This window comes from Meriones unguiculatus, chromosome 2 (genome assembly GCF_030254825.1).
Source record: "Meriones unguiculatus strain TT.TT164.6M chromosome 2, Bangor_MerUng_6.1, whole genome shotgun sequence".
NCBI lineage: Eukaryota > Metazoa > Chordata > Mammalia > Rodentia > Muridae > Meriones > Meriones unguiculatus.
The window spans coordinates 178,090,736-178,099,259 of NC_083350.1; the positions used below are offsets into that span (position 1 = coordinate 178,090,736).

An 8,524-nucleotide genomic window follows, 5' to 3' on the forward strand; every position below is an offset into this window, starting at 1 on the left:
GGACTACTGTTCTTCACATCTTTTTGTAATTTTATTCCCCTGGTGATAACAAAATCTTTACTGTTAATAATTGGAATATAAATATTTATGTGAAATATCTTTTTCTGTCTTTGAAACTCAGCTTTTTAAAGAGAAAACAAAACAAAATGGCAAAACAATAACAACAACAACAACAAAAGCAGATACCAGAGCTGTCTGTTCTAAGTACATATCCGTTAACACCCTGGTTCTTTGCATTTCTGTGTGTGGAGTAGTGCAGTTTTCTTTTTAGCCCACCACAAAGAAGTTCTGGGTTCTTTTGCTTGACTTTATTTAAATATTATTTACTTATAAAAATTGAATAAACTTGTCAGTAATTTTAATTTCTGCTATTTTTTCATAACTTAAAACAGAAGGTCAGAGGCTAAGGAGGTGCTACAGTTGCTGAAATGCTCATAGAGCATGCAGGACTCAAGTTTAGATCTCCAGCACTCACACGAGAGAGCCAGTGTGGTACAGGCTCTGTGACATCAGTGCAGTACAGGAGGCAGACACAGGAGAAGGTCCTTGGGGCTTACTGTCCAGACTACCAAGCTGAATCTGCAAGCCTGGAGTCTGTGAGAGAACCCTTCTGAAAGAAAAACAGAGAGCCATCAAAGAAAAACCCTTGACAGCATCCTCTGTCCTCTGCACACCAGGGGAGCATACCTGAGCACACATGTGCACACACAAACACAGAATACATGAACTCAGACACATGAACATAGGCAGAACTGCACACACACACACACACTTAAGATTACTTCAACAGTTTCCTGTAAAGGAAGCATAGCTACCTACATCATGCATTTGCTGGGAATGTAATAACAACTATGGTAATTTTATAATAAGTCTATAACAGGTACTATCACAACAAAAAGTTGAAGTATTTCCAAATGACCTATATTGATACAATGTTTTCTTCTGTGATTTAACATCTATTTTGCCCCAAATGAATCTTAAATTTCCAGAGCACTGCTCACATGAATTAGAATCCTATTGTCATTAATGACACCTGTGAGTTTGTCTTATACACAGTGTAAAACCTCACATTACAAACAACCACTGCAAGCATGTGTTTATGTAATGGCAATGCAGTTCCCTTCTGCATGCTACCTGTTGAGAAGGTTTATACTACATAGTGATAATCTGTACTGTTAAATAAAAATTTACCTATGTTCAAACATTCGGTACTGTTTAAATTTGTTGTATTTAAATCAGTATCATTCTATAATTTTCATAATTTGACATTTCTCGATGGTACTCGGCACAGTGTTTTTATGTGTAGCCATGGGCATCCTGGACTCTCTCTGTAGACCAGGCTGGCCTTGAACTCATAAAAATCTGTCTCCCTGAATGCTGTGATTAAAGGTGTGCTACACTGCACCCATTCATTGGCACATTCATGAGTCACTGTTTAAACTTTAATCTCAGTTCAGGACCCTGAAGATGGAAAAACTTTGTCACTCTGTCCAATATAGTCACATTGAATACATCTCTCTTTTCTGTGTTTCACTATTAAGTTAGCTCTTTAAATTGATTTAATAAGGACCTGTGTCACTAAACCTGGCTTAGGGCAAAGGTTGTGACCTCCAAATTTGATAACATGTCAGTCAATTTCAGTAAGAATAAACAGACTTTGGAAAACCATCAAAACAACAATGATGAAATTTAAAGTGCATTATTACTTGTGACCAAGTAATCAAATGAAAGACTAAATTTATAGAGGAGAATAAATTCGTAGACCCTATTCTGTCTTCTTTGTTTATCTTTTATAAAAATATAATATGGGAAAGGTTTCAGATTTCCTCATATAATTGAAGATGCAAGATATTACATATCAACACAAATAACACCCTAAGGGAATAAAGCATGTCTTTGAAAATCTACCTGGTTAGCATCTGAAGGCAATGGTATTTTGCCTACATAAACTCCAGAGTTATAATTCAAATCATTAACTTACACTTTAAAAGCCAGCTATCTTCAAACAACATGACTTTTATCAAAGCGAACTGTAGTCCTATTTATCATAAATATTTTACAGTCTATATTAAGGAAGCATTACACCTGTCATTTGGAATACATTCCTTCAAATGCAGAACACCTGCTTGTGAAAAAAAAATGTATAGCACATAGAATTCTAATAAAATGGTTTTCTTTGCAATTCAGTTTTTCTTTTGGTCTCATAAATTATATAATCAAAGACTGAACAGAATCTGATGCCATAAAAAAAAAAAAAACAGTTTTTCCAGGATTCTAGGATGAGCCGAAACTATTTGTTTACTATAAGAACGAAAATAATAATAGCATAAGGTATTTTACTCCAGTTTAAATACTCAAAGTTGGTAAATAACGGATGACAGGGTGTTTGCAGATTAAATTAGAAAAGATTTTCTTGGGCATAAATGGAACTTTTGATTTCTTCTTGCCAGCTGATGTCGTGAAAGTTTCAGGGGACAAAACGCTGCTTGATAAAAGTGCCCTGCTAAGTAATAAGAGAAAATTAATCCATGTCATTGCAAAAGAGAAGATACTAGAAAATGGTCAAAGTTGTCCAAACCACACTTCTGTTGTTAAGAGGTTGATTAATCTCTGCATTACAACATAGTGTAAACTAAATCTCATTAGAAAGGTGATAAATAAATAAATAGATAAATAGAAAGATGAGAGACTCCACAGGTACTATGTCCCTTCAATCAAAGTTGAACAACAACAGTAGGTTTTCAAGAATGAAAGGAATTGGATTTGTGTTTCTGGAATAAGAGAAAGCTCCCAAGCAGTGCCTGCTGCTGCTAGCCTGTCTCCTCTGTCTCATTCCCTTGTCAGGGACTGTTCCCAAAGGAGCACCCTAAGTGCTCCATAAACACGTGAGAAAAAAAAAAAATCTCCTTCCTTTCTTGCCGGATCTTCGAAACGAACCTCCTCACAAGGTGTGTAAATTCAGAGCAACTCACCCGAACCCCTGCGGAGAAGGATGACGAAGTTTGCAGAGTGGCATTCATGCACTACTTGGGGGAACTGCGCGCTGCGGCGGCCGCCCAGCCTGTGAACTGCAGGGCTCGGACATTTCAGTCAACTCTTCCTGACAAAGCTCGCGAGAGCTGGCAGCAGCAACTTGATCTGGCGCTGGCCAGGCTTCCCTGGCTGACATCTGTTTGCTTGAAAGCCTTGGTAGCTCCTTCAGGGAGAGCTGTGGCTCATCCTCTGCCATCACAGGCGGGCTTCCGGGAAAGAGGGGCAGAGAGGCGTCTCTGTAGCGGAAAATGAGCATGAGCGAGTTACTTTACTCCATCGGGGCTTTACACTGTGTGTTTGCTTTCTTCTCAGAGTTTTACAGTACTAAACACTGTACACCTATTCTAAAGAAATGTTACTGGATTCAGGAGTACCTACAATCTGTAAAAATCGTGTGGTCGCATCATAAAAAAAAAAGAAAGAAAACAGGAAACAAAATAATTGAGATATAAACTCTGAAAATCAAAAGACTGTTTATATTAACTGAATACCTCTGACTATCCCCCCTTGTACCCTGCACCCAAACACTGATTTAGGTCCTAGAGATTTCACAGCTCCTGACAACTTCTCAAAAGTTCCTGCTGGTAATACATGTGAGGAAAAACCATGGTTTGTAATACACATTCAAAGTCCAAAGTGCTTTAGCAAACAATTAAAAGGACATTTCGAGCCAGGCAGTGAACAGTGTTTGTAGAATAGATTTTTGTGTTTCAAGCTTATTTTACTTTACATATATACTTTGCGTAACAACTAGAAAAATAAAGGAAAAAAAAAAGAAAACAAACAACAACAACAAAACATCAACAACCAAAAACCTTCAAGGAACTCTTTAATGGTTGACTCTCAATGTAGTGAACTTTTTTTTGCATTTATTTATTTATCTATTTATTTATTTATTTATTATTTAAGCATTTTTTTTAATTTTTATTTATGTATTAATTACAGTTTATTCACTTTGTATCCCCCCATAAGCCCCTTCCTCCTCCCCTCCCGGTCTCACCCTCCCTCCCCCTTCTTCGCGCATGCCCCTCCCCAAGTCCACTGATAGGGGAGGTCCTCTTCTCCTTCCTTCTGATCTTAGTCTATCAGATCACATCAGGAGTGGCTGCATTGTCATCTTCTGTGGCCTGGTAAGGCTGCTCTCCCCTCAGGGGGAGGTGATCAAATAGCAGGCCAATCAGATTATGTCAGAGGCAGTCCCTCTTCCCATTTCTATGTAACCCACTTGGACACTAAGTTGCCATGGACTACATCTGTGCAGGGGTTCTAGGTTATCTCCATGCATGGTACTTGGTTGGAGTATGAGTCTCTAGGAAGACCCCTGTGTTCAAATTTTCTGGTTCTGTTGCTCTCCTTGTGGGGTTCCTGTCCTCTCCAGATCTTACTATTGCCCACTTCTTACATAAGATTCCATGCACTTTGCCCAACAGTTGGCCATAAGTCTCAGTATCTGCTTTGTATAGTGAACTTTTAAGTTTTTGTAAATGTCAGTTGTTATTTTTTTTAAACTCTCAGCTGAGGGCTCACTACAGAGTAAACAGAGTAACTAGATTTGTAGAAAAGTATGCTTTTGTTTTTAATAGAATATAAAAATGCAGACTTGTGGATATAAGAACTGGTACTTGGATTCTGACCAGTGATGATCATTATGACTGACAACTTACATGTACTATGTTAATGTAATAAACATGAGTTTAACAGGATTGATCAAATTTATAGGTGATGAAATTTGATCTTAAAGTCTCAAAGTCTTGCTTTGTTACTAGCCCTAATAACTTTTGAAGTTAACATTTCAAATTAGATGTTTTTGATATCGTTTATATCAAAAGCTTTCCATATAACAGACCTGTTTTGTTAGCTGAAATTATCATTCCTCTGGAAGGCGTTACTTGGGCAATATTGATTAGATACCAAACACTATAATCACAAGCTTTCTTAACGTCTAATAGTGTATGGCCTGTGTAACCACTGGACAAAGCCTTAAAAAGATGTGCACTATTCCTTGTTACATACATATATGCATATCTGTAGCTATTCTTCTTTTTGCCTTTTTAAAATTTTTTATTATTAGTTACATTTTATTAACTCTGTATCCCAGCTGTATCCTGCTCCCTCATTCCCTCCCAATCCTACCCTCCCTCCCTCATGTCCTCCCTGCCCCTTTCCAAGTCCACTGCTTGGGGAGGACCTCCTCCCCTTTCATCTGAGCCTGTTTTATCAGGTATCATCGGTACCTATTCTTAAACATATAAGTAAAGCCTGTCCAGTATGGATAATGTTTTCTGTAGCTATGTTTTCAGGGTTGACCATTCGTTATTGTAATAGCAACTGGAGTGCTTGCTCTTCCTGGAAAAGTTATTTCTCCCCCTCTCAGCATTTTGAGTTGTCTGTACTTCTTTTTATAGGGTTGAAGCCTCATGAGCTCTTCTTCATCCACATTAACACATCTGTAGCTGTTGTTCTTGCTCAACTCTTTTTTTAGGCAGTCGTGTTGGTGAGATTTTACCACTGTAGCTTCTGATTTCTCTAGGAGATACCATCTCATAGCTAACTCCCTCATCCTCTGACTCTTAATATTTCACTCCCTCTTTTGTAATGATCCCTGAGCCCTGGATTTGAGAGGGTCTTGTAGCAATATCCTTTGGGAATGTGTTCAGTAACTCTACCTTTTGATCGGTTTCAGTTACAAATTTGAGAGAAAGGAGGGATATATGAGTGGGCTTGGAGGGAGGAAAGGGAAAGGAGAATGATAGGATTTTATTTCAAACAATAAGATGAATATTTTTTAAAAGTATACTGTTAATTCTACAGTATTTTGAAAAGAGAGGTGCCCATATCCAAAACAGTCATTTGGACAGTCCCCCCGGACAACCCACTAATTTATGATGTTTCATTCTTTAAGATTTTATTTATTTGTATTTTATGTATGTGTATGAGGGTTTTGCCTACATGTGCTTTCATATGTGTTGAACTCACAGGCTGGAAGATACAGTTGAATCCTGTAGAACTGTAGTTACAGATGTTGCTGAGGCATCATATGAGTGCTAAGAGCTCTCTGAACCAGCAACAATTGCTGCTAACTCTTGAACAGTCTCTCTAGCCCCTGGAATGTATACTTTTTTAAACCTGAATATCAGTACTATTCTTCTAAGAAATCCACCGCACTGTTCTCTGCAGTAGCATAAAATTAGATTTAAGCTCAAGCCCTGCTCTTGCTGAATGACTTATCTGAGCACTTTCTCGTGCTGCTCATGTCTGCTCTGTATTCTACATGTATTAATTTTAAAATAGTAATGAAAAACAAGAAAATTGTTTGCTAGAAGGCTTTAAGTCATGTTTAAACTGGCTAGCAAGCCATGAAACTGATGCTTTTTCTTTTGTTCAGCATTTTTACTTCAGTAAAAGCCTTGGGTTCGAGGCTTACCAGTTCATGTGGGTTTTGGTTTCTCAGCTACGCTACGTGTCTGTGTCCTGCATTAGTTCATCCTGAGAGCATTTCTTCTTCATGTGTTATTGATCTTTGCCTTGTGACCAAACAAACAAGTGCTTTGCTCCTGTGCTGTAATCTTTTCTCTCATGCTTCCAGGGAGATTGTATTGGGCCTGTGCCATGAGCTTGTTGAGTCAGGTGGCCAAGTTTCGTGCTGTTACCCCATAGCCTTGTGTTTTGTCAACACCCTGCCAAGTGTTCTGTACCGGTTTTAAGTGGTTCCGATGGAGTTCCCAAGAACTCTTGACCCCTTGATAGGAAGGCTCAGGTTGACCTTGTCAGCTACGTTCTGGCAGCCAGCCACAGCACCTCTCAGGTTGAACTTTTTATCCCAACTCCGCTGTGGGCTCATTGTCTTCTTGGCAGTAGCGCTGAAGATTTGGAAGTGTGAGAAGAATAATCATCTCATTATATATTAAACTTTTCTACATAATGTCATGTAAAAATGTGTTCTGATCTTTACCTTATACTGATATGTTTTTGTTGTTCTGTATTTTTAATTATCTTACAAGGAACTAAGTCACTTTGTACCATTTTTCAAACAATTTCTTTTAATTGCTTCTCTCTCCATCCCTCCTTTTTTTTTTCTTATTCTTCCACCCCTTAGCACCAGAAACCTCATTTTTGCTCTCATGTAATATGTGGCATTTACCCCTCTTCTGATTCTTTTTTAACAGACAAAGTGTTCACAACGAAGGAAAAAAACCTTGCATTTTTGCATTTTACAAATTACAGTGCACGAAAATAACACTTTCATCTTATTTAGCTATATAAGAATTGTAAGCTTCCCAGCTTCTGATTTATTTAATAATATCAACTCTGTAATGAAATATTTCAATGAACAAGGGTCTGGGTTTGAATTTCCACACTGTAAAGCAGTCAATTACTTTCAAATACTTTCTAAATGCTCTGAATATCATAATACATTTAAAACTCACAACAAAGGGAAATGAGAAAGTAAAAATCACCTTTAAATTAAGAAATGTTTTTATTCTTACTGTGTAGTTGAGGTTGCAATGCCACCAAGGGTTTACGTGACGTGCCTCAAACCACGAATTACCAGTACTGTTTTCTCATGTATAGGGTACCAATAGCTACAGTAGGAGTTTCTGTGTTTGAATATTTTGATACATCCCTGTCAGGGTCCTCTAAGACACACACACACACACACACACACACACACACACACTACTGGGCATCTTTACTAGTTCCTTTCCTAGATTCATGACTTTTGGTTTTGGTTTTGGTTTGTTTTTAACTGATTTGTTTTTCTGTGCCTGGATTGTCTCATTCTCACTCGATATGTTTTTCCACTTCTATTTTCATTCATACATTATTAATTTGCTATCCTTATAGCTGGAAAACAATTCAACTGTACACATCTGCCACATTTTCCTTATTTACTCACCAGTTAATATATATGAGCTATTTTCCTTTCCCACTTACTGTTAATAAACACAGTAACAATAACATGTATGAGCAAGTATATGTGCTGTAGAACACACGGTCCTTTAGGTATATGGGCAGGACTGGTATAGCCAGGTTATCTTTGTTCATTTTCCTAATCACTTTCCTCAGAATTTAAATTAATGAGTGTGTTCTGTACAAAGTAGATTTTCAGAGTTCTAAAACATTTCCACAAAGTCTGGAAAAGTAATTTCCAACAAATGTTACAAACCATGCAAATGTTTGTTGTCAGAATAAATCTTAGCATATCTCTGGGCCTAATGCTATGAACATTCCTTCTGAAATACAGCATGTTTTGTTTCTCTTCAGCCATTAATTTGGAAATGCTTTGAGAAAACAGGGGCAGCTATTGCGAAATGTCTGTAAGCAGTGCCTTCATTGAGAGATAATACAGATATTTCAAGGTTAGGGAAAAGAAACGATAGAGGGGTGAGGTTGTGCTGTCTAAAGTTCTGGAAAGCTATATGCACGCATCAACAACTGATATACGGTAGAGCATACTATAAAGGTAACCAATACCCACACCAAGCCCCTA

At 37.7% G+C, this 8,524-nt stretch overlaps 1 protein-coding gene across 3 annotated transcripts in view; it reads right to left on the reverse strand.

Moving 5' to 3' along the window:
* The window catches only part of Bche (butyrylcholinesterase), a 68,176-nt gene extending 64,605 nt beyond the window's left edge, over nt 1-3,571 (reverse strand). Inside the window, exons 1-2 of one of the 3 annotated variants that reach the window (XM_060378441.1) lie at nt 2,973-3,571; nt 476-607 (exon numbers count right to left, since the gene is read on the reverse strand). The gene's annotated coding sequence lies outside the window, so the exon portion shown is untranslated. Of the gene's footprint in view, nt 1-475; nt 611-2,972 lie in introns of all 3 variants that reach the window. The other 2 variants (XM_060378440.1, XM_060378438.1) reach the window with 2 other exon arrangements.
* Between the last annotated feature and the right edge of the window lie 4,953 nt (nt 3,572-8,524).